The sequence below is a fragment of the Protomyctophum parallelum genome (genome assembly GCF_964188405.1).
Source record: "Protomyctophum parallelum genome assembly, chromosome: 1".
Lineage (NCBI taxonomy): Eukaryota > Metazoa > Chordata > Actinopteri > Myctophiformes > Myctophidae > Protomyctophum > Protomyctophum parallelum.
Window position 1 is genome coordinate 33,479,780 of NC_139697.1, and position 24,913 is coordinate 33,504,692.

The following is a 24,913-nucleotide window of genomic DNA, read 5'->3' on the forward strand; positions in this document are numbered from 1 at the left end:
CTTTGTACGGCGCCGTGTTGTGTGTGCAACATGCATGCGTTTAATGAGAAAGAAATTGTGTTGTGTTGTGTTGTGGTAACTGAAAAAAATAACCATAAAAGGCAAATTTTTTGTCACAAACTGGCCAATAAGTAGCCTACATGAATCTTGCCTCCTCCAAACAGTAAAACATTGACTGCAACTTTGCAACTTGTCTGTCAACAAAAGGCTATACTATGGACGGGGTAAAAACGGGACGTAAAAACAAATCCATTCATTCACACACCGATGCCGGGGAGTCGGGGACATGCCAGATCTACACTGAGATAGGGAACTCCCGCTCCGAATGACGAGTGGTGTTTCCGGACCAAAATATCCCTGATTATCTTGTAATGTGAGCAAGACACAAAGCCAGGAGGAGCTGGGGATAGAACCAGGAACCTTTCGATTCCAAGATGCTATAGCTCTACCCCCTGAGCCAACCCCTGTAATGTACATGGAACTCAGTGATTATAGTAGTGATCTGTTGTTGATCGCTCGACACTCACACATTGACAGACACATCTCTCTCTCTCTCTCTCTCTCTCTCTCTCTCTCTCTCTCTCTCTCTCTCTCTCTCTCTCTCTCTCTCTCTCTCTCTCACACACACCCACCTGTGTGTGTGTGTGTGTGTGTGTGTGTGTGTGTGTGTGTGTGTGTGTGTGTGTGTGTGTGTGTGTGTGTGTGTGTGAACAAGGTTAACGTCAAAGTTAATTTGCACGGGGAACTGTCAACTCCAAGACAGCTTGAGCATGTGCTGTCAGATTACAGCTCACTGTGAGCCGCACAAATATAGAGATCAACTCTGATTCCCTTTTGGAATTTAGTGTGAGTGAGTGTCCACATGCATCCAAAAGGACCTAATTGCATAAAATACCGCTATTTGGACCCTTGAAATGAATTACATCCATACAATACATTCAAACATGCAATATTATACTGTTTTGTACAGTGGTTCTCAAACTTATTCACATCAAGGACCTCCAAATTAATATGTATTTGGCCGCGGACCTCCATCTTAAAATAGCCGTGTTGTTGTTTTGTTTTAGTTGAAACAGAGGCACATCCCCCATCATAGATGGAGCAGATGAGAAGGTCATGCAAGAATACATTATATACACTAGTGTGTACAGTGAATACATTCTCTTACAATGTTCTTCATTCAAATGATTGTTTATTTTGCCTTTGTTTGCCTTAGCCACAGTCCTCCATTTCAATGCTGCCTGATTAAAATGCAATTTGGAGAGTTTAATTGGAGGACATCTGTTATCTGCATAACACACATTATTATTCAAAAAAATACCAACAACATAACACATGGGGATACTGTACAAAAGATAAATCAATGTATGGAAATGAGCTAATTTAAGCATTAAAAAAATACATGAACCTTGTTCAACAAATGTATACCTTTGATGCGCGAAAGTCAAAGATATAAATAATAAAACTAAATCTACTGTAAAATCCCTCCAGGGACTTCAGTCGGAGCTGGTGAAACATGCAGCCTGTGCAACCTTTGTGTGTATTCACTGCTGGGCAGCCCTAACCCCAAAGCTTCAAATCCTTCCAAATCCTTTCACTCCCAAATAGGCCTCCTGCCTGGAAACCAGTGGGGAATAACTTAGGTAATCAAGTGGCAAGCATGAAAGCAGAGCAACGAGCAAGGAAGAAAGAAGTAAACCTGGACCAATTCTCAGTCATTCAAATGTTTGCTTCTCTGCCAAATAAACAGTTTAATGACAGGGTGCTTTTCATGTTTTACTTCAAGAATGAAGATAATGAAAAAGAGTCAACATTGCACAGCTGAGATAATCTCTGAGTGGCCAGGAGCGAGAACTTAATGTTCTTTTGGAACATGGAGCCTGCCGTTTATTTATTTGTTCGTATAAAGTTATTTAACCACCACGGTATATTTGCCGTAGTCTATAGCGAAAATAGCCGCACAACATGCCGCGATGCCAAATGACCTTGCAGATCTGCTACTTTTACTATTTTTGAAAATGTTGACGAGGGAATAAGACAAACAAGCACACATAATGTACTGTACGTTGTACATCATTTATTTTCTTTCTCTTCGTGTAGATGTGGGATTGGGTGAGAGCCCAAAAAATGGTAAATGATGCATTTATATAGTAATAGTGCCTTTATCCAAGGTGCTTTACAATGATTGTGCATAGAACATTCACACAAGGCACCAACCTGCTCATCGGGAGAAAAATAGGGGTTCAGCGCGTTGCTCAACGACACTTCGACACTAACTCTTGGGGAGCCCGGGTTCGAACTGGGTTCCCAAGCGGACGCTCTTCTACCTCCTGTGCCACTGCCGCCCCATATGGGATGTGTGACATTTAAACCCTACTCACTCAAATTCACAACACATTTCACGGTTGATGCAAGAAGTGACTGCATGTCTGGGAATTTGATTATAATAAGAAACACACAAAGGTATCATTTGTCTTTGCTGTTCAGAATCTGCTGCAGAGCCAATTGAACAAATCTATATGCAACACTGAACAGGACTGGAAACCTGGAACTACAAATCTATATGGGACACTGAACAGGACTGGAAACCTGGAACTACAAATCTATATGGGACAGCTGAACCGGACTGGAAACCTGGAACTACAAATCTATATGGGACAGCTGAACCGGACTGAAACCCTGGAACTATAGAACTGATATGAGGATAAGATGGATGGATGGATGAATCAATCAATCAATCAATCAATAATTTAAAGTAAAGCACATCACACACACTGAGATTAAAATAACTATATATAAACATTTTTTCATGACAACAGGTGCTCCTGTGATGCAGCAGTAAAATACATGTCCACCTAGGGATTTGAATCCACGGCCCCTGGTTATGAATTGCATAACCAGAGGGCCATGCTCCGGGTTGCTCTCCCAACAGGCATTGTTCCCAACATGCATCGGCCTAATATGAATGACTAAATTGGGAGATTACAAAAATAATAATAATAGGCTGAATGCTGCTTTCCGGCATGGCATGGAAAGGAGTGGCATTTTCATTACTTTCACCATGTAGTAAATGCTGCATTCATGGTCTGGAGAGGGCAGTTGTTTTACAGACGGGTTAAAGGGCAGGGGCTCAAGCCCCCTTTGATGTCTATATGTGTGCACTGTCCCTGGAGTGGGTGGGAGCTTCATTTCCATCCATCAGCTGTCTAAAACCCAGGAGGATACTAATACTAATTTGGCATCTTCGTGTTATCTGCTATCTGGATACAGTCTTTCTTTGTTTTTAAGAGATTCAGTTACTGTCTCAATATTCACATTTTCAGTACAAAATATCAATAAACCCATCTTTTTTTCTTTCTTACATATTCATCAAAATCACCATATGCATCTTTTCATTCATATTCCCATTCCCATGTGTTTACAGTTTTCACAGAATCAATACTGTAATATACTCTTTGGCTTTTACCAATCTGTTTAGAATGAATTATTTTAAAATGTCATGTCACCATGAACTTATCATCATGAAATCACATTACTCAAATACTTCAGAAGCATTCTGTTCTGAAAACAAGTATTGGCATACTACAATGGACATAGGCTACTTAGCCTACTTTGGCATACTGGAGAGAATTCACTATATAATAACGAAAATAAGCATTACTAGACTAAAGCTTTTAACACTAAGGGAGCAACACAAAATAATACTGTCACTGAAACAAACCAAAACGTCACTTTGTAGCCTAAACAGCGGGAATAATGGCTGCCATGCATTTGACTGCTAGACCTGAATCTAACTAAACACAAACTGACGTCATTTCTGGAATAAAACCAATAGGCCTACTTACTTTGTGGTACTTTGTTAGTACAAAGTGCTCATATTGAACATATGTTGTGTTCTAATACTTAATTTACCTGAATTAACAGGGAAAACGGGAGACAGTCAGTTTGAGTGTTGTTTCATCTCTTCCTTGTTCATCTGAATGGAGACGTCATCTGACCAACTACTAACACCTGTGTCAAAAACAGATTTGCCACCTTGTGGTGAAACGTGGAATAGGCCTGCTCATTCCCAATACACAATAATTAAGGCTCTTAACCCTGGCCTGGAACACTAAACATAGGTGATTTTCACCCAGACAATAATTATGTTTTTGTAATTTTCATAATATTGCTGATGTCTGAGGTGGGTAGGTCTTTCAGTACCTTCATGATGCTCAGTGACATCATAGAAGGTAGGTTTGTTTCCCTGCCCACATCCCTGTTTTTTTCTACAGGTGTTCGGGTGAATTTCACCTGTGTTAAGAGATAGTATGATATGCCATACACCCACAATGGATTTTTTTTTCCTTTCTCTCCACTGGACCATTCTCACATGTCCCTGCAGGAATGGGTGGAATGGGTTCCCAGCTCCAATAGTTTTCTCTTGTTTTGTTTTAGGAATATCTTTTTAATAATATGCAAGTTTTTTACGGATTTTGCCCCCCTATGATAGCCCTAGAGTACCCCAAGAGTACCTCAAGTTGCCATGTCTTGCTGTAGGCCTACTTCAATATATTTTGATGAGAAATATTTTTTATAGAATATTTTACAATGGGTAAAATATACCCTTGTTTAGTGATGGTGTAACAAAAATATGTTTAGTGTTCTAGAGTTGAAAATACAAGAAGAAACACATACGGTAATAAAACAAAAATGTGACAACACATGTGTGTATGTCACATGTGCAAGAGGACTGTTCTCTGTATATATGACAAAGAAAATAAATAAGAAATCATGTTTACATTCCTTATCCACCCAGAAGACCATAGCAGACGTGCAGAAGTGCATCAAGGCACGACGGTATATGATCCACCATTAACAAAAATGTACATGCAGGTCTCATCCAGAGACCAAGAATTCAACCACTCCAGCACATTAATTTTGATCAATACGAATATGGTGGTAAAATCTCCACCTTCCCACTCTCTCCTGGCTAATTTCCATAGACGCAGTCAGGTCAATCTCCTCATCATCCCCTTCATTAAAGACCTCTATCAGACAAACGTGGATCAATGGCTTATATAGGAGAGCTTGATAGGGGTGAGAAAGGACGTTGAACCTCTCTTGTATGTAGAGAATAAGTTGGATTTGACAGTCAGCGGGGTTGATGTGGTCGGGAGGGCATGATTATTCAAAGCACTACCTGGAAGGGCAAGGTAATTGAATTACAATTCGGGAGACTGAACTTAAATTGAAATGCAGAGACGCTGAAAAGGATGTCAATGGAGTGTGCCTCGGGTAATCAAATCTAAACCGCTGTGCGTCATCAACTCATCATGGCGTGTGGCCATTATCATGAGGTCATGCAACATGCCGCGTAACCAGGTAGACAAAGCAAATGTATGAGGGGAAATTAAAAGAAGCATGAATGAATGAATGAATTATATGATTGAGCATGGGTCTGTTGTGGCTGCCAGAGGGCTTCTCAGTTTTTAGCATCAGTACCTGTGCCAAGCAACCAGCTCTCAAATCGATAATGGCACACACAATCTGGGAAGAAAGACTGCTACGGTGCTTTTTAGAGTCTTTTGGCTGTATAGATCCGATGCTGGAAAATAGATGGTCAAAATGGAATTGGAGTAAAATACACATCAAACTTCACTTGAAAATCCATTTTTGTGGACGTTAAGGGCCTTTTTAGTTGTTTGATTTATATTAGGACGTGTTAATGAGGCGAGTTTCCAGCCAGATTGCTCTGCTTCACAGGCTAGACTGAAGGGGATGTAATGGGATGGAGGAGAGGGGATTGCGTAGCACGGACTCAAACCCACAACTTCCTGAACACGTAATAATCTAGCATGCGCGCTAACCCAAGGCAGAGATCATGACAAGGGAACAAAAGAGAACTGCTTTAACCACTTAGTTAAAGTGTGGCTAAAATAAACAAAGTGTAAGAGCTAAAGGGACAATATTCTCTACTCTCAAGTCACAATATAGTGCACTATTTTCATAATCCCCCCCTCACTATAATCCACTATAATGTGGAATAATAGTACTGTAATTAACAGCGATATGAGTTGTGTGCGGAAGTGTTTGTCGCTCCAATATGTGCCTTGTGAAGGCACTAATGACATAAATCGTTTGCAGGCCAAGTCTATGGACTTAATTGTTTGTGTAGGGCACAAAATGACATCGTAAGACGTCATGTGACCGATACATCTTATTCTTGTTGTAACTCATTTTGTTTCATACAAGAAACAAGCCAGGATCGGATAAAAGGATGCAGTACAACTGTAACCAATGTGGAAAAAGCTTCACAAGAAACAATGAATTGAAACAGAACTGGAGAATTCATAGAAGAAAGAAAGGAGCCTATGGAAAAAGGACATGCCACCCCAACACATGACGCCCCGGGTGGCCATGCTTAAAGCGTCAACTGACGGCGAGAAAACGCTAACCGAATTACAGAATAACATTAAACTGAATAATAGGAGTGACTGACTATCCTGAACCATAAAAAGCCACCTCACTGACAATAGTCTGGGGACAATAGTGTTTATTTTTGGACCACAATTCTTACATGATATGATTCTAAAGCCCAAACCACACCAAAGGGTCGGGTTGGGACAAAACGTTTTTTAAGGTAAACCACACCAATGCAACTCCTTGCAACTCAATGAGTTGCATTGGTGTGGTTTACCTTAAAAACTGTTTTGTCCCAACCCGACCCTTTGGTGTGGTTTGGGTGACCCGCAGGGGATGTACGAGTGACTTCCGATCCCTGCCCTCTCTCTAGCTGGGCTAAAAATGAGTCAGAAAAAGCTGAAGTAAAATATAAAAAAGACAACCCCCCCCCACCCCACCCGTGCCTCCCCCACCACGCTTTGACACACCAAGCGTTTGATTAAGTGTCTCCTCTGCTTGGGTTCTTGCTTGAATTATTCGGGCCATAACTCGCCTCCCTCCAGCATGCATTATGAAATTAGCTGCAGGGAGCCGCATACCTGCTCCAGCACCCCTCTAAGAGTAAATTCACGTGGTTAGAGCCGACCCTGGAGCTGACCCCAAAGATACACCGTTAAAGACTCCATAAACAGAGTGCTGGCCACGCTGTTTTAACCACACTCCATGCACCCAAACCAACCTTAAAAGCCCTCACGTATAGAAGGTAAATGCCTGTGTGTGTGTGTGTGTGTGTGTGTGTGTGTGTGTGTGTGTGTGTGTGTGTGTGTGTGTGTGTGTGTGTGTGTGTGTGTGTGTGTGTGTGTGTGTGTGTGTGTGTGTGTGTGTGTGTGTTTGGAGGTGGGGGGGGGGGGAATTATAAATGTGAAACAGTTTCAAAAACGCGTGCTCAGCAAAGACCTGACGAACGCTAATTACTGCTATGTTCTCTTAAGATGGCTGAGTCTGTGTGCTTTGCCTTTTAATACCACTCATTCAGACCATGTTTATGGGTTACGTTGGCCCACGTTGAAAGGTTTACCGGGGTTGTAGGTGACAACCGGGAGGTGTTCAGAAAGTGCTTGCCTTTTGTGCCAGGGTGTGCTTGGCACCGTGCATCATCAGCTAAACAGGCGCATAGCGGGACCTTGCTGCGACTGCACACTGCAGGAACTATACAACTCCACCGGGACAGACGTTATTCAATCCAAAAAGAAAAAAGAAAATGTATATGAAAAATCACGCGTCCAATTCCTCACACGTCTTACATGGCAAATAATGTAATCTTTTTTTTTTGAGGGGCGCTAACCCATCCTTTGCACAGTTTTGTGGGTAGGTGTGTTTGTAGCACGGAATGTGATGATTTGATTGGCTGATGTATAGTGATGTATGATGATAACTCACACGAGTGTGATGTTTTTCAAAACCATTGTTTTAATCTATATGCACGTGTACATTCAGATGTAGATCGTGCTTTTACCCTACTTTAAATATAAAGTAGGGTATAAATATATAACAAATACTGCAATTATATAAATATTCACTTCATCCACATACTTTTTTTTTTACAAATACCTATTTCTCAGTGTGTAGTTGAAGTGAAAGGTACAGCAAAATAAAACATATACACACTGTATGAATATATGGGTTTAGGCTTTATGAAGGATTGAAGCTGCCAGTCAGTGAGAGACAGACAGAGAGAAAACGAGAGAGAGAGAGAGCTCTAATTGGCTGTGGAGGTCATGAGACACGCAGGGCGTGTGACACTTGTACAGAGGTATAGTGATAAAAACTGCACTGTTTGCAAATCCATGTGTTTGCGGGGACGCTTCAGCTGTATCATAAACCCCTGAAGGTATGTGTGTCTGTCTACACACACACACACACACACACACACACACACACACACACACACACACACATGTACTCCTATGCATCCCCATTGCCAGGGACACCTTGACTTAGCCTGTTGTATATTGTCGCCACTCTGCATGCACAGCAACCACCACCTTGAGTACACAATTACAGACGGATTTACAGTGGCGCTCAACAGGGAAACAACATAATTTGCTCCTGCGATCCACAGGCAACCTCCCTGCAGAAGCACACATAAACAAATCCCACAGTAGCATCGATGTAGAGGCGTACATTTTTCTGTCTTCTGTCCAATCTAGATCTGTGTGGAGCGACTGCAATCTCAGGAGAGAACTATTAAGTGTGGGGGTTTGAAATTGATAGAGATATATGGGAAACATGTTGACTCAAAGTGAGGATCAAGTTAAACCAAAATGTACGCCTCCCTCACTGTCTAACCAACAACAAAGCTACACGATATCCCCTATCCCTTGAGTGTGATGTTTGTGTGTGTCTGTTCTTGTATGTGCTTCTTCTGTGTTTGTGCTGCTGTGCATATGTGCTTGTGGGTGCACTTTTGAGCGCCATAGTATGTGTATGGCCAGATTATGTGTATGCCAGTAAGTGCCTCCTTTGAGAATAGATAAGCCCTCACGCCCAATAGATCCTCCCGGCATCACTATTTGTCTCTTGACATGTCAGCGCATATGCATGCGTTGACCGCATCATATCCGAATTAACCTCAAGATGGCCACCATTAAAATGGAAATGGGAGAGCTCAGCGCGCCGGCTCACCTCCATACATTAGGGTAATGCCCCAGCCGAGGCCATTACAGACAAGCCAAATGCAGCGGAAGGCATCGGTGAATAGCCTTCCTATAACCATGCTTGGCCCTCGCCAGTGCCTGTTTGTTTCCACAGGATTTAACTGCCAATAATGCCGCTCGGAGAGAAGGGTATAGGCGAATGTGCCTTTGTCGGTGCAGGATGCATCAAGAATCAGATGAAGCATGAGAGTGATTCCACTCCATCGTACGATGGTGCCGGGTGCCCAAAATAGCCGATTTACAAGCTCCCAACTGATTAATTATTAGTCTGTTGGGAGCTTGTCTTGGGCTGTCTTGTCTTAAGTTGAAACTGTGCCGCTGTATGTGTGAGGGAGGGGGGGGGTGGGGGGGGTGGGGGGGGTGCTGCGGGGAGGAGGAATGTCACTGCACTGACTTACACGCCGCTACTACATCTCCTTACACCGGCATTTTACCGGATTTTGCCGTTTGTGTTAAATAACACCATAAAGCCACCATTAACATTTTCATGTCACACACCCCCCTAGAGGGCGCACCACAGTTTGGGAACCACTGGACTAATACACTTGGAATACCATATAGCTTAGGTAGCACATCTGATTAGCCATGCGGCAAGCCAAGAGGGACACAGTGAATGATTAAGTGGAGCACCGCGGGTTATTTACCTTCTGCGGCGGTGTCGCCTGTCTACCTCCCTGGCAGAGATAATCAGGTAGAGGACAGGGTAGAGGAGGAGGCATGCATGTGTGGATAGAGGAGGCGGCATGTATGCATGCATGCGTGGAAGAAGCCCCCAGCACTGCAGCATGGGCACACACACAGTGGTGCATGGCAAAAGTACTCACATTTATTTACTTAACCCCATAGAACATTAAACACGGGTGATTTTCACCCGGACAATTATATTTTTGTAATTTTCATAATGTTGCTGATGTCTGAGAGGTGGGTGGGTCTTTCAGTGACTTCATGCTGCTCAGTGCACATCATAGAAGGTAGCGGTTTGTTTCCCTGCCCACATCCCTGTTTTTTTTGTTTTTTTAGGCACGTGTTCGGGTGAATTTCACCCACGATTAGTGGTAGAGAAAAAATCCACACACCCACCCACCATCCATCACCCACTACTATTACAGTATATCCATTTTTCGTTTTTTTTGTGTGAAAAGTCATGTGTACATTGGGTAAAATGTAGGCCTACCCGTGTTTAGTGATGGTGTGACAAAAAGGATGTTTAGTGTTCTAGGGTTTAAGTAAAAGTATTAATACTGCATATAGAAACATTTGCTTGAGTAAAAGTTCAAACGTATTGGCTTCTAAATGTCATTATTAAAGTACCAAAATGAAAAGTAGTCATTGTGCAGTGTTTTTTATTTACCTCTGACGAGAATGAACAAACATACGCATTTCGGCCTGTATGGCCTTCCTCAGCGTGAAAAAGACATACAATGAGTGCTGGCATTTTCTTCATCTCAGAAGTGCTGCGGGTTGTCTGCTACGGCAGTACTTCTTTCTCATTGTGCATAGTGTCCCATTTAAGAATTTCAAATGTATAATATATTTTTGAAAATAGCAGATCTATAGGCTCCCAATGCATCGGGAGCTTGCAGATCGCTATTTTCCCTGAGCCCTGATGTCAACAATATTAAGCCCATATATGGAGATCCCTGATGTCATCAATATTGGCCATGCAGCAACTCTACATCTGACCTCAAACCTCATACCCTTTAGATCTCCTATGGGGCTGACATTCCATATGTTGATCCTTCCCCATCCATCCTTCCTTTTCGATGTCTCCTTTTTGACTGATACCTATACATTTAAACTTGACTCTAATCTACAAAGTAACTATAGTAACTAGTAAGTAACGTTTTCAAATAAATGTAGTATAACTGTGGAGTAAAAGTACACTCACACAGGCTGGAAAAGCTGTACTTAATTGTATATATACTGTATATGCACGCGCGCACACGCACACGCACACACACACACACACACACACACACACACACACACACACACACACACAAGTATAGCAGGGACCGAGTGTGTTTACAGCCGTGCTGACAGCCCGGCACACATTTCTACGTTAACAAGACCTCGCAAGAGATTTGTCCTCCAAGGTCCCAAGACACCTTCTACCGTGAGCCAATTACACCCTGCCATTGCTGTAGCGTCTTCAAACTCTGAAGATCTCAGCTGCTGTTGATGCCTGTAGCGACCCACAAAATGTACACGCACACGCACACACGCACACACGCACACGCACACACGCACACGCACACCCAGGAGCTCGGGTGCAGGGAGCAGTTTAGTGACACCTCGGCACATTGGCGGGGCCCCGAATCGAACCGGAGACCATCTGCTTCCCAAACGGGCTCTCTATACACTCCATCTCTAGCCGCCATCCATGAAGTTCTGTACGTTGAGCTTTCGGTTCCAAATAGAACGACATGGTGGGATTGGGTGAGAGGGGGAGATGGCATGCATGAGGAGGATCTCAGCAGCAGGGCGGATAATACTGTAGCAGCACATCCAACCACGGTGTGTCCATCATGATACTGTTGCCTTTCCAGGACCTGCATCACCCTCCCACCCCCCGCGCCTTCCTGCTTATCGTTTCTATTGTCAGTACACGCACATACGCACGCACGCACGCACGCATGCATGCAGGCAGGCAGGCAGGCAGGCAGGCAGGCAGGCAGGCAGGCAGGCACGCACGCACGCACGCACGCACGCACGCACGCACGCACGCACTGACGGTTAACAGTGGAGTGTGTGTTCTCTGAGAGGAAGAGAAGGGGGAGGGGGCAGCATTAACAGGCTAACCAGAAGCCCCCCAACACACACTGTTCACATACTAGAGCATGTCTGAAATAAATGTCAGAGCTGAAATAGACATGTAAATATGAAATAAATGCTTAAACAATTAGCTAGGTGTAATGTTAGAGTCCACAGACAGAAGTGACCCTTTCAAGCCTTTTCTCAACTCGCTGTTTTCTGCAAGACATTAATTACTCTGTAAGCCATGTCTCCAAAACTGGTGGGTAAAACTGAACAACCAATATGTAAATTTGAAACTATGATTCCCTGCTTTCATATGGCATGAAAAAACGAAAATAAAAATAAAACATCCAATGGCAATCTGGTCACAAATGATGATACTAATGGCCCCAAACAGCACCCATAACACCATATGCAGCAGTATAGACAACATATCCAGTACAGGCTGCAATGTTTGCTTTACAATGTGCAACCACGTGTTTCTCTTTTCCTCGCTGATGTAATTTACTAAAAACACGTTTCAACTCATCATGTCGTCTGAACGATGCCCTCTGGCATGTTGGCGTTATCACTCTGTGTATGTCGTTCTTTATTTACTGAGCCAACCTCGTGTCCAGGACACGGAAGGAAAACAACACGTTCAGCGATAAAGATTATGATTGATGATCTTTACATTCAGACAGAAGCTTGTCTTTGCGGGGGATTTATTTATAATTTATAATATAATATATAATAAAATAAATATAATATAATTTATTTATAATATTTATTATTTATTATTATTATTCAACCCTGGTCCAAACAGACCTCCCACACAACACGCTGTGAGCGGGGCTGCAACGGTGTGTGTGTGTTGTGCTGTGCTGTGCTGTGCATGTGTGTGTGTACATGTGAGATTAAGAGAGAGAAAGAGAGAGGCGGGGAAAGAAAGAAGATGAAGGAGGTGAAGGAGTCCCGTTCAGTATCCCATCATGGAGGCTACATTCTGTTCCCATGACAACGGCAATGAAGGCTAATACACGCAAGACAAATCCCCATTTTTCTCTCCCAAAAGACTGCACCCCCCCCCCCTAACAAGCGCCCACCCACACACGCATGCATGCAGCTTGCATGCACGCACGCACACGCACACACGCACCAGAATACGAGATAAATGGATTCTGAAAAATCCGTTCCCATAGACATCATAAGCACACTGACCTTTCACTTTTCACTTTACCGTTGCAGAACGAGAGTCTGTCTGTCTGTCTGTCTGTCTGTCTGTCTGCCTGCCTGCCTGTCTGTCTGTCTGTCTGTCTGTATACACATATATGTAAATTACATGTTCCGGCGCAGGCATCAAAGCCACACGAGAGACTCTCTATGCCTCCCGCATGTTCGCTCGTCCCAATCTCACTTCGTATGAGGCGTCGGCGATTGAGGGATACAGGGGAAGATTACACACTCGCAACTTTTAATCTATGGCTTTTATGAGGCAGAGATTTATAGCTGCTTTTCCACTTGTGCACTGCGCGAACTCTCGTGAAGAGATAACGCGCCTCAGACTGGTCAGGTCATAGCATACCATTCTCACATTGTTCCGCCTGCATGAACCCGTATAGAATACCGGGACGCAAGGGGTTAAATGTTAGAATACATGTGTATGTGTGGCTAATTTACTTCAACCGGCTCCACTGAGGCGTTGAAATCAGGGGGGCAGTCAGCCAGATATTTCGTGAAGCCTCATTTGAAATCGGTAGTTCATATAATGGCCTGTTGTGGCGCTGGACCGGACCCAAAAAGCCCCATAGCTCCATAGAGGCCCATGTATTTTGGCCCAACTTCACCTAGACTGTATTACCTTAATAAACATGGTCATGAATACTTTCTTCTTCCAGTCACTAGTTTAAAGTCTCATTTCTAATGTCATAATATTCTTTTTGGAAAATTATGGTCCCATTAATTAAAAAAATGACCATAAAGAAAAAAAAACATCGCGTATGTTCTGAGGGGCGTGGCTACCATTACAGTCTATGATCGGGATTCCCCTCCCACTCGAGTCAAAATAAAAACCAACGGAGAAGAAGGGGGGAAGTCCCGCCTCGTTGTCTGGGCAGCCAATGACCAGCTGGTATACAAAACGGAGCCAGCCAATGGCCAGCTGGTACCAAAGATGGCGACTTACATCAGGAATTAGCATATTATTACAGGCTTCATTTTACGTTCATGTTAGACCCGGGGAACGCTTTGTCCATATTTTTTACAGTCTATGGTTGAAATATAGCCACTTTTGACCTAGTTGGACTGGCACATTGTGCAAGACTCTCCAGCCTGTCCTCCCTTTCTCCGTCCGTGGAAGGTTGAGAGAGGTGGCGAGCGGCTACCATCATCATCAAAGCAACCATTCTTGCACTTGCGAATAGGAGCATCACCCGGATTCCCATGCCTCGCCTTCCTCCCCACTCGGGGAAAGATAAGCACTGATTGATTGATTGATTGATTGATTGATTGATTGAAATATTTATTAACAGTTTGCAGAATTGACAGTACATTTCAAGCACAAACTCAATACAAAGACTGTTAACTGTGAGTGGACGACCCAATTAAGCATTACACTTGTTTACAACAGGGTCCACATTGTTCAATTCATCAAAACTGGCAGGTTGTTGCCAAGAATTAAGTTGTTAAATCAACTAAACTGACATAGTATTTGCTAATCAATAACACGGGAGGCCATCGTAAATTACGCAGAAGGATAAAAAATAAATGTATTCAAGAAATTAGGTTACAGAAATATGTGAGAAAATAGAAGGCAGTGAAAAACAGAGTCCTCAATCCTAACGAGCTACCTCCCTATTCTTGTTATCTGTAAAGTGGGAGATAAATGGCTTGGCTTGGCTGCCTGGACAAAGAAGTATTCATACTTTTAACACCTCGGTTTTCAAAAGCGTCATGTTTAGAGTTACGCCCCGTCCAGGCGTGCTCATAGCAAGGGGCGCGAGCGAACATGTCCGTGGACACGCATCTGTCCAGCGTGAACGCGTAAAGGGTTCCTTCAGTTCATTCCTGGCCAAGGTCAGCAGTGTGAACGCGTAAAGGGTTCCTTCAGTTCATTCCTGGCCAAGGTCAGCAGCGTGAACACGTAAAGGGTTCCTTCAGTTCATTCCTGGTCAAGATCAGCAGCGTGAACGCGTGAAGGGTTTCTTCAGTTAATTTCTGGGTTACTTCAGTGCATTACTCAACCTGTAATGTCTGCTGCTATAGGAGAAACACAATATACAGCGTCTGCAATAATGTAATGAGTGCATACAGTTGAAGAAGACAGAGGCAGATGTGAGGTCAGAACACATTATTTAAAACAGTATTACAGTAACACACACATAGGTGAAAGTCATGCGCTTTATGTCACACCAACATATGTCCTCGTTACTGATTACGCGCCGAATGGAGGTCTAGGGGCCAATTGGGACGTCACTGGTTCTCCACTCACAACAGTACACTAATTTGAGAGTTTCTTCCAGAGAAGATAATTCGAGCATGGGGCTAAATATGTATTTATTTACAAAATGTTATAGCAATTTTATTTTATTTTATTTACTATAGTCCTAATAGACCCCAGGAAATTACATTTTTATTACGTTCCATTCGTTCGATATTTTCGAAACAACACAGACATACAGACTACAGACATAAATGGTGTTCAATAGCACTGATTTATGCAAACCGACAGCAACGATATGAACTCCAACAAGCTGTAGATATTTCAATGGACTGTGAGTGCTTCACTTTCGATAAATGCTGACTGCCAAACAGGGAGGCACCAGTCTGAGGACAGACACAAGTTCGTGATCGTGAATGAACTAAAGGGTTGAAAGAATTCTCCTGGATCCATGTCAAAAAAGTAATGAATGTACTCATGATTCATGATTCATGAAACAAATTCCTCTAAATCAAGTGTATTTTTTCTATCATTGAACATCTTAATGATGCATATGAATTGATTGCATTGATTACATTTTGTCCATACTAGAGAGCTGGGTGGTCAGTGGGAGACAGCCGTATTCAAATAGAAAGTATATGTGCCACTGCCCACTAATGAAGTGGCTATTGAAGGTAAATCTATTAGGTCAAATAAAAACTATTACTACAGCAATTCCTCCTTAGAGTCTGACCAAAGGGAGGTGCACCAATCAATGGCAGTAATACTAGCAGTACTAATAACTAACTAATAATTGATGCGCTAAGCATCCGAGATGATCACCCTGGACAAAATGTATTGATCCGCGAGTGTCCGTGTAATGTGCATGTGTACATGTGAGCGATAGCGTGTGAGTGTGAGTGTGTGTAGGCATGTTTGGGTCTCCCTCTGAACATCCCTGGCGCTGTGCTCTTGATCTAAAGGTCAGGTCACGGCTGTCCCAACAGGACCGTTCAATCTGTCAGCGAGACGCAGACCACCGCGGATGAGCAGCCCCGATCAATCAGCCACGCGCCAGCTTGACGATACCTCCCCTTACTCACTTTAACCTTTTGAACTCCAGTCGTCGCACTCGGCCAGGGCCGAGGTGTCAGACTGAACAGGACAGAGATGTTCAGCTCCATAGTGCTCTGGCTCTCAATGTGGGGTCCAGGGACCCTTGAGGGGTGCTTGAAGGGCTTCCAGTGAGTCCCCAGGCTAAATGATTGATAGTCAGGAACCAAATGGATCTGTAATCCTGAGAGTGTTCATCAAATGGAACCTAATGGACCCTTACAGTTCCATGCATTATAGGTTCCATCGACCACATTCATGTGCCTAACCTCTATGACTGTTAGGCTACCCCAAGATGATCAAGCCAAGATCATTTTAAAAGCACAAAATTCAAATAGCGCAAATGAGACTACCCAAATATGTCATTTTCATAAACGATAAATGATTCATAAATTATGCAAATTGGTTTTTCAAAGGGAATGCCAGCCTGCCACAGACAGTATCCATGATGTTTATTTTCTTCTCAAGTCTTTGCTATCACTGCTGGAGAGATAAACGTGGAAAGAAGTTACCATTGAAGTCTGACTTAAAATGGTGAATAAATTACTTATTTTCACACTAAGAAAATCTGTTGTTTTTGAACGAAACACTGTTGTGCAATATATTATAGTACTGAAATGATATGATATAGTACTTTATTTTCAGTTCACACTGAATTGTGTCTTGCGACACAGCAGCCAAGTATGCAGAACACATATACACACATTTGACATAACACAAAAAACAAGACAATTTACATACATACATAAAGACATGAAGACAAGAGCAATATCCATCGCTTAGAATAGATTATCCTGTGGCTACTACAACTCCTGATTAAGCCTCAAGGTCGACTGGTGGACAAAGGACCTCTTTAGTCTGACCTTATTGTATGCTGGTACACCATATCTCCTTCCTGAAGGTAGCAACCTATATTCTCCATACTGTATGTATGTGTGTTGGCTGGGTTATTATTAATATCATCTTTCATAGGTGTTCAAATTCCTTCAGTTTTGACAGTGTCAGCAATTTGGAGACTCTCCATGGACACATGATGAAATCACATAACCGACAAAGGTTCCTGACAAAGTGGTGTCATGTTTCATGTTCAATGTTACTATCGATTTTATTATCTAGAATTCATTATGCAAAGTCAGCAGACATAATAAAGCACAGGCTAACTGCTTACACAAATTGTTCTTAGGCATGCCATATTTTTGTGCGTGGGGAGCAGTCGATGGCAGTGGATGTTTTTAGACTTGAGGTATCATAGGTTCCGGTTTAGGTTAACTTCATTGCCATAGAAATATGCAGTCAAACTGATGTTTCTCCTGCACCTCAGTGCAACATTTAAAAGGCAAGACAGGGCTTGCACAAACTCTTACACAGACAGACACAATATAAATACACAGGGGAATATGAAAATGTACAGTATAGGCCTATAGCAATAAATATGTGCTATAAGTACAGTAGCAGCAATAGGTATAGAGTATACAGTAAGTGTAGTATATTTATATAGGGTATAAAGCAGTGGTTTATACCCTACTTTAGACATGGATAATTCAACACTAGTTGATCAACATTTCACAACGCATCACAATGCCATTCATTGTGAGCTTGTAGAGCTCCTATTTTCTTTCTTTTCAAAATCTTTTTATTAAAGTTTTTTGACAAACCCAGGGGCAAGCATTAAACAGACATACAGACAAACAGACAAAATATGAAAAAACTAAAAAAAAACTCCATCCCCTATCCCAAGGATAGTCGGAAAATACTACACGAAATACATGCATACATAATTACAAAAAATAAAATAAAAATAATAAAGCAGATTATAATAGCAAAGCAGAATTTGTTTCAGTTGTGGTTGGCGTGGCCGAGGCATAGGCACGGCACACTATACCGTTTGTGTGTTGTGGTAGAATGTCATAAACGGACCCCAGGTTTTGTAAAACCTTTTTTCAGAGCCGGCAATTGAACATCTCCAGCTCGAGACAGGACATTATATCACGAAGCAGAGCTCCTATTTTCAAACATTCTTTTATTTTAAAATTACATTTTAAAAAAAAAACTAGAAAAACTAGAGTGGCTACATGTTTTTGGGGGGGATCTTGAGAATTGAGAACCAGGAGAAAAGGATCACTGTGCTGCACAGTTTGACAGCGCTAATTACACATATCACAAATTGCAGCAAATGATTGCATAGTAGATGCAGCATTCTGTTGCGCTCGCAAATGATGGAACACTTTGCCTCAAGAGATTAGAGAAGCAAGGCTTCTGTTGAAATCTTTAAATGGCATGCAAAAACCCAGATTTATGACGTTAAAGACAGTACTAACGGCATGTAGAAGAATTGTTATTTTTATTTTGATCAACGTTTGTAGTTTGCTTGTTATATCCTCTATGGTACCAACAGCATGGAATTGTGAACAAAATCTTATCGAAGTATATCAAAATATTTAAAGTTTTGGGTCTGAGAGGCTAAATTTCATTAAATGTCTGTGGCTCAAATGCCCAATAAATATTTGGGCCTTGATATGAAAAGGGTTAAAAACCACTGATCTATGAAGTCATTCGTCTATGACATGCCTAAGATTAGAGTTGAGTTGAATACTTGAATACTACCAAATAAATTATTAATAATACAAGAATAAACAGTAGCCTACTGCAGTGTGCACAAGACATTTGGCTCTGTTTGGCCCACCGGTTCCTGGAATTATAGCTCCGGACCTAATCCCAGGAACCGCTGGACCAAACAGAGACATCAGACCCTCTTCTAGATGGCTAGAAGAAGGCCAAGCATGGCCAAGAAGCCCAGCTTGGTCGAGGAGCCATGCTTTCAAAATAAACAACATGTCCTTGTACTGTGATTCTGCCCCTGAAAAACCACCTGCATACCACTTACTGACAATACTGAGAGAGAGAGAGAGAGAGAGAGATAGAGAGAGATTGTGTGTGTGCGTGCGTGCGTGCGTGCGTGCGTCCGTGCGTGCGTGCGTGCGTGTGACATCAAGGGGAAGGAATAACACAGACAGATGGAAGGGACAAGATACCTTCTTCCACCTGCCGGAATCTAATCTTCAATCTCTACAAAGGTTGATGTCTGATAAGACACATTAAAGAACCAACTCAATCCCTCTCTGTCTCTCCGTCTCCTTATAAGGGCCAGTTGTAGCTCAGTGGATATAGAGGCTGTCTGGTAATCAGAAGGTCACCGGTTTGTCCCCAATACACCCCACCCCCCCTGCCGCCCGGTACGCGTGTCGAAGTGCTCCTGAGCAAGACCCTTGACCCTATAACAGCTCCGCTTAACAGATGAGTGCTCAGAGTGGCCAGCCATCACCTGGGTGAACCTGAAACAGAACAATACAAGGTCTATACCTCCTTCACCCTCAGGTTCTCCGTTGGCTCTCTCCGCTATAGTCTTCTCACTTTCTAAACCAAATTCGTATAAATCATCAGCCTCACTTTGGGAGGATTTTAGAGAAGCAAAGGCCACAACACATTGCAATGCAACACGCGGTGAGCTTCTGTTGTGAACACGACACGAGTATAAATGAAGCAGGCTTGGCTAGTTTTGACAATTATTGCCTATAAAGACATGCCAAGAAAAGGGATGCCAGGGTAAATGTGGTTACAGAGCAGTGGTAGTGAATTCCTATTTATGAAAAATAAATGGAAAGAAGCCGATTGAATTTGGATGAAAATAAACAGTGACAGAGGGCTCAGACAGATAGTATTCCCTGGGTTGTGTGTGTGTATGTGTGCGAGTGCCTGTGCCTGTGTGTGTGCGTGTTTGTGTGCATTGCATGAAGGAAGAGAGAGAGAGTGTTGATTGGGTTTACTTGCATTATATGTTCAAGGACAGATAAATCTGTTTACAACAATGTCTGTCCACACGATGCATCGACAGCATCGGAAGTGTAAATTAGAGTAACTGAAAATGAACCTTGTGCGTGTCTGTGTGGTCATTTAGAAGCATTCAGAATAAGCGTTTAGCCTCAAACAACCATATAACTGCAGGGTTATCACCAGTTGATTCCGACTGCTGGGTTGGATGTTTCCACTCCGACTGATTCTCAAACTTTGTTTTTTGAGTGGTGCATCAACTCCTATAGACAGCTATGTGTGTCCCTGGGTCTGTCTGTCCGAGTACGGAATGACGTTTGGTTAAAGGTTTTATGACATTTATTTTCATTTATTTTTCTTTTTCTTTTTTCTTTTAGGTTTTATGACCTCAATTACACCCAAAAAACCTGAACTTTGAACATTCAGTGGATTTTCTGTGGTCTGAAGTTTTCCATGGGGTTTGGAAGCCTTTTGAGCTACAATGAAAACAGGCAACACAGTGAAAACAGTGACATCTGCTGGCAAATCCCATTGACATATATGGGATTTGCAGGGTCTTACATCACTTACTGCCGGCAAATCAGAGCACCTGTTTGAGCCAGAAAACCCCAGATCACAGAAAATCTACTGAAAGTTAAAAGTTCATGTTTTTTGGGTGCAATTGAGATTAGAAAACCTAAAAAAACCAAGAACAATTCCAAAACCTTTTTTTTTTATGTCACAATCCCTTTAAGGTAAACTACACACCAATGCAACTCATTGAGTTACAATGAGTTGCATTGGTGTGGTTTACCTTAAAAACCCTGTTGTCCCAACCAGACCCTTTAGTGTACACACACTCACACACACACACACACACACACACACACACAAACTGACCCCCCCGGGGACCCCCACACGGTAACTCTGTCCTTTCTCGACCGTTTCGGACGCGGGGCGGCTCGCCGGAACCGGACTGAAACCCTGGCCACGTTCCTGTGAGTCTGGAACTTCCGGGGACCCCCACACGGAGTTGAACCACTCACTTCACACGGGTGTGATTTCTATTTATTACAGGGACCCCCAGTTTGATATCCATTAGTAGTCCATTTGATAGAACAACTCTGGGACCCCAGTCTACACATTTACAGTTTCTAATTTAACTCTCTGAGAGTGCACAAACGTATATTCTGTCTTCAGTGGTACGCAGTCCAACGTGTAACTGATAGTGTACCATTGTAACCAAATGGTTACATTTGTACCCGTATTTAAACAACACAGAGGCTTTATGTGTGTAACCTCCACCGCCTTCTTCCACACGGTCAGCTCAGAGGGTGAAACTGTTCTAAAGTGGCTTGTGCTCAAAGCTACACAGAGTGTGTGTGTGTGTGTGTGTGTGTGTGTGTGTGTGTGTGTGTGTGTGTGTGTGTGTGTGTGTGTGTGTGTGTGTGTGTGTGTGTGTGTGTGTGTGTGTGTGTGTGTGTGTGTGTGTGTGTGTGTGCGCGCGCGCGCGTGCGAGAGAGAGAGAGAGAGAGAGAGAGAGAGAGAGAGAGAGAGAGAGAGAGAGAGAGAGAGAGAGAGAGAGAGAGAGAGAGAGAGAGAGAGAGAGAGAGAGAGAGAGAGAGATCAGTCTCAGTGTGACAAAGAACAATGATAGAGCTCCGGCCATCTGGAGAGAGATGACAGTGTGATTCACCAGAGACGAAGAGAGCGCAGGGGGAGAGAGAGAGAGAGAGAGAGAGAGAGAGAGAGATATCACTGGTTGTTGGACAAACAAGAGAGATTCTCACTACAAACCACTGGCAACAGTGTGTGTCCACCTGGGCCATGCACGCAAGCAAAGAACACACACTCGTCTCACTTAATTGGTAGCTCTTTAAAAAACAAAACAAAAGAAAAGAAGAACAATCACACTCTGTGTAAACAGAGCAGTGCTGTGTGCGACAGACAGAATAAAAAACAATACTAGTGCAATGCCCGTTCAGACAACCTCTCGTCACGTTCAACTTCACGCTGCACTTGCTCTGGTCCTCGGGAATACGCCTCGGGAACAAGTATGACGCTGATTGGATGAGCACTTGGCCCTACCCGCTTGTCCGATTGACTTTAACACTCGGCATCACACTTCATTGGGTCCTCATCAATCAATCCACCTGCCAAGTCATTATTGAAGTCAATTTGATGAATGGTTCTTGAGACATGCGGTCATCTGAACCCCGGCTTGTAGCATTCTTTTAACTAGGAGTATAGTGTGCAAGCCAGTGGAACGAACCTTTGTTATGCATTTTATTTAATTATGTTAAATGACAACAAAGATATCTATCTATCCATCTATCAATAGTCATAATAATGTGGGTACACATGAGTATGACTACACCATAAAAGTTAAAACCAGAGTTTTCATTCAACTCTGAGAGCCCTTTTCCACCGGTTGGTTCACAATAGGAACCGGTTTGTTCTTTTTGGTTCTTAGTCCATGAGCCAGAGCTCCAAAATTGTAACATTAATTATTAATTGAGTTGGCAAAACTATACCTATATTAAATTGTCTATCAATATAAGTAAATTAATATGGCAACCCTTCCACAGTATAGCTTTTTCTTATTTACAAGTATTTGCATATTTTCCTATATATTGCCTCATTTGCATATTTTAATGTTCATGGTGATAACAATCTAATATAGGTATGGTTTTGCACACTCAATTCATAATTAACGTTCCAATTTTGGAGCTCTGCAGGCCCATGGACTAAGAACCACAAAGAACTGAACCGGTTCCCATTGCGAACCAACTGGTGGAAAAGGGGTCTGAGTGTACAAACGGACCTGTAAAGGCCTATTCATATACTCCACTTTTAGGAGTGTGAATAAGAGTTAACACTCAGGATACAGTGTAATAATGACCTGCCTGTCAGTGCTTTAGTCTAATCATCCTGATCAGCATGTGGGGTGGCAACACGCACGCACGCACTCACTCACTCACGCACTCACGCACTCACTCACTCACACACTCACTCACTCACTCACTCACGCAATCACGCACGCACTCACTCACTCACGCACTCACACACGCACTCACTCACACACTCACGCACTCACTCACTCACGCACGCACGCACGAACGCACGCACGCACGCACGCACGCACTCACTCACTCACTCACTCACGCACTCACTCACTCACACACTCACGCACTCACTCACTCACGCACTCACTCACTCACTCACACACTCACGCACTCACTCACTCACGCACGCACGCACGAATGCGCGCACGCATGCACGCACGGACGCACGCCTCTCACTTAACAAGCTGTTAGCAGGGGCTCTGTGTGTAGAAATAGGAGTCTGCTTGATGCCTGATAAGAAAATGAGCCTCCAAACAGATCATTTACTACAGAGAGGAAAATCACCCCAGCACGAAAACGGCACCAAAATAGACACAAGGACGGGATTATCTCTCTGCTGGTGCGCATTTATCCCCCCATTTCTCGCTCATGTCTCTCTCGCCTACATTCCTTCCTTATTGTCATTTCTCTATAGCCCAGTGGTTCTCAGAGTGGGGTCTGCTCGTCAAGGGGTCCTTGAGAGGCACCCATGGGGTCCCTGCATGGGTGCCTTGTATTATAGCCTTCCACACAACTGTCAGTTTGGAGTAAATAGAAGAGATGTTTTTTCATTTCCACAGCCTCAGCTCCCCCAATGCTCATCAGTGGATGGATGGAGAAGAGCAGATGGGAGAACTCACTCAACAGACACTAAGGAATGTGAGATGCAGAGTCGAGATGCACTAGGAGGGGGAAAGAGAAATGAGAGGGAGAGGGCTGTGCGTCTGACAGCATTAAAACACCACGTTGTAGTATAAACATGGAGTTAGAATTTGCGGATGGCAATGCATAATACCAACACACACACACACACACACACACACACACACACACACACACACACACACACACACACACACACACACACACACACACACACACACACACACACACACACACACACACACACACACACACACACACACACACACAGGCCTTTGTGGCTGTGCGAGGGGGAGCACGCGTGCGTCCTGGAAATTGCTGGAATAAAAGCTGCACCGGGCGTCAAGACTTCCAGTCCACGGGCCTATAGGCTAGCCTGCGAGTCTGCGACATTACATGAGGTTGCGTCACGGCAGGCAATAGGCCTATACTCGTGAGTCGTGACACTGCAACTTATGGACCTAAATAATAGATGGTTTGATAAATGAGAGCAGTGCTTGCGGTAAATTCAGACGACGGAGGAGGAGACAGCGAAAAGTGATCCCCCCCCTGTGAAAGCAGCCATAAGTGAGTGAATGTCTTTGGTGATCTAATACCGCCCGCTGCTGCATGCGGTGATCTACACAGCAACACCCGGCAACACTGGGCCGCTCGGGTTCTGTGCTGCACACATGTGCTGAAATATAGACGAGATGAGTCATGTCCACCCTGCCACCCGGCCCGTAGCGACCCCCCTGCTGCCATCCCTGTGATTAAATGAATGAATGCAGGTTGATTACCTGCTATTGAGCCATGGGGGTCCACTGGGAGGAGTTGTTTGGAGAGCAGCGCGACAGGGCAATGTTCACAACTCAATACGTCTTAAGTCAGAAACCCTCGCCATGTGTATACTGTCTCTCAACGCTCCCGTGAAATCCAATGGAAATTAAGCAACCCAGAGGGCAAATCAATTAAATAAGTGTGTTTCTAAT

The 24,913-nt window shown here is 43.3% G+C and overlaps 1 protein-coding gene across 1 annotated transcript in view; it reads right to left on the bottom strand.

Annotated features, from left to right (window-relative positions):
• The window catches only part of csmd2 (CUB and Sushi multiple domains 2), a gene marked incomplete at both ends in the record, with an annotated part of 400,982 nt that overhangs the window by 373,403 nt on the left and 2,666 nt on the right, over positions 1-24,913 (bottom strand). The gene's annotated exons all lie outside the window — the stretch shown is intronic.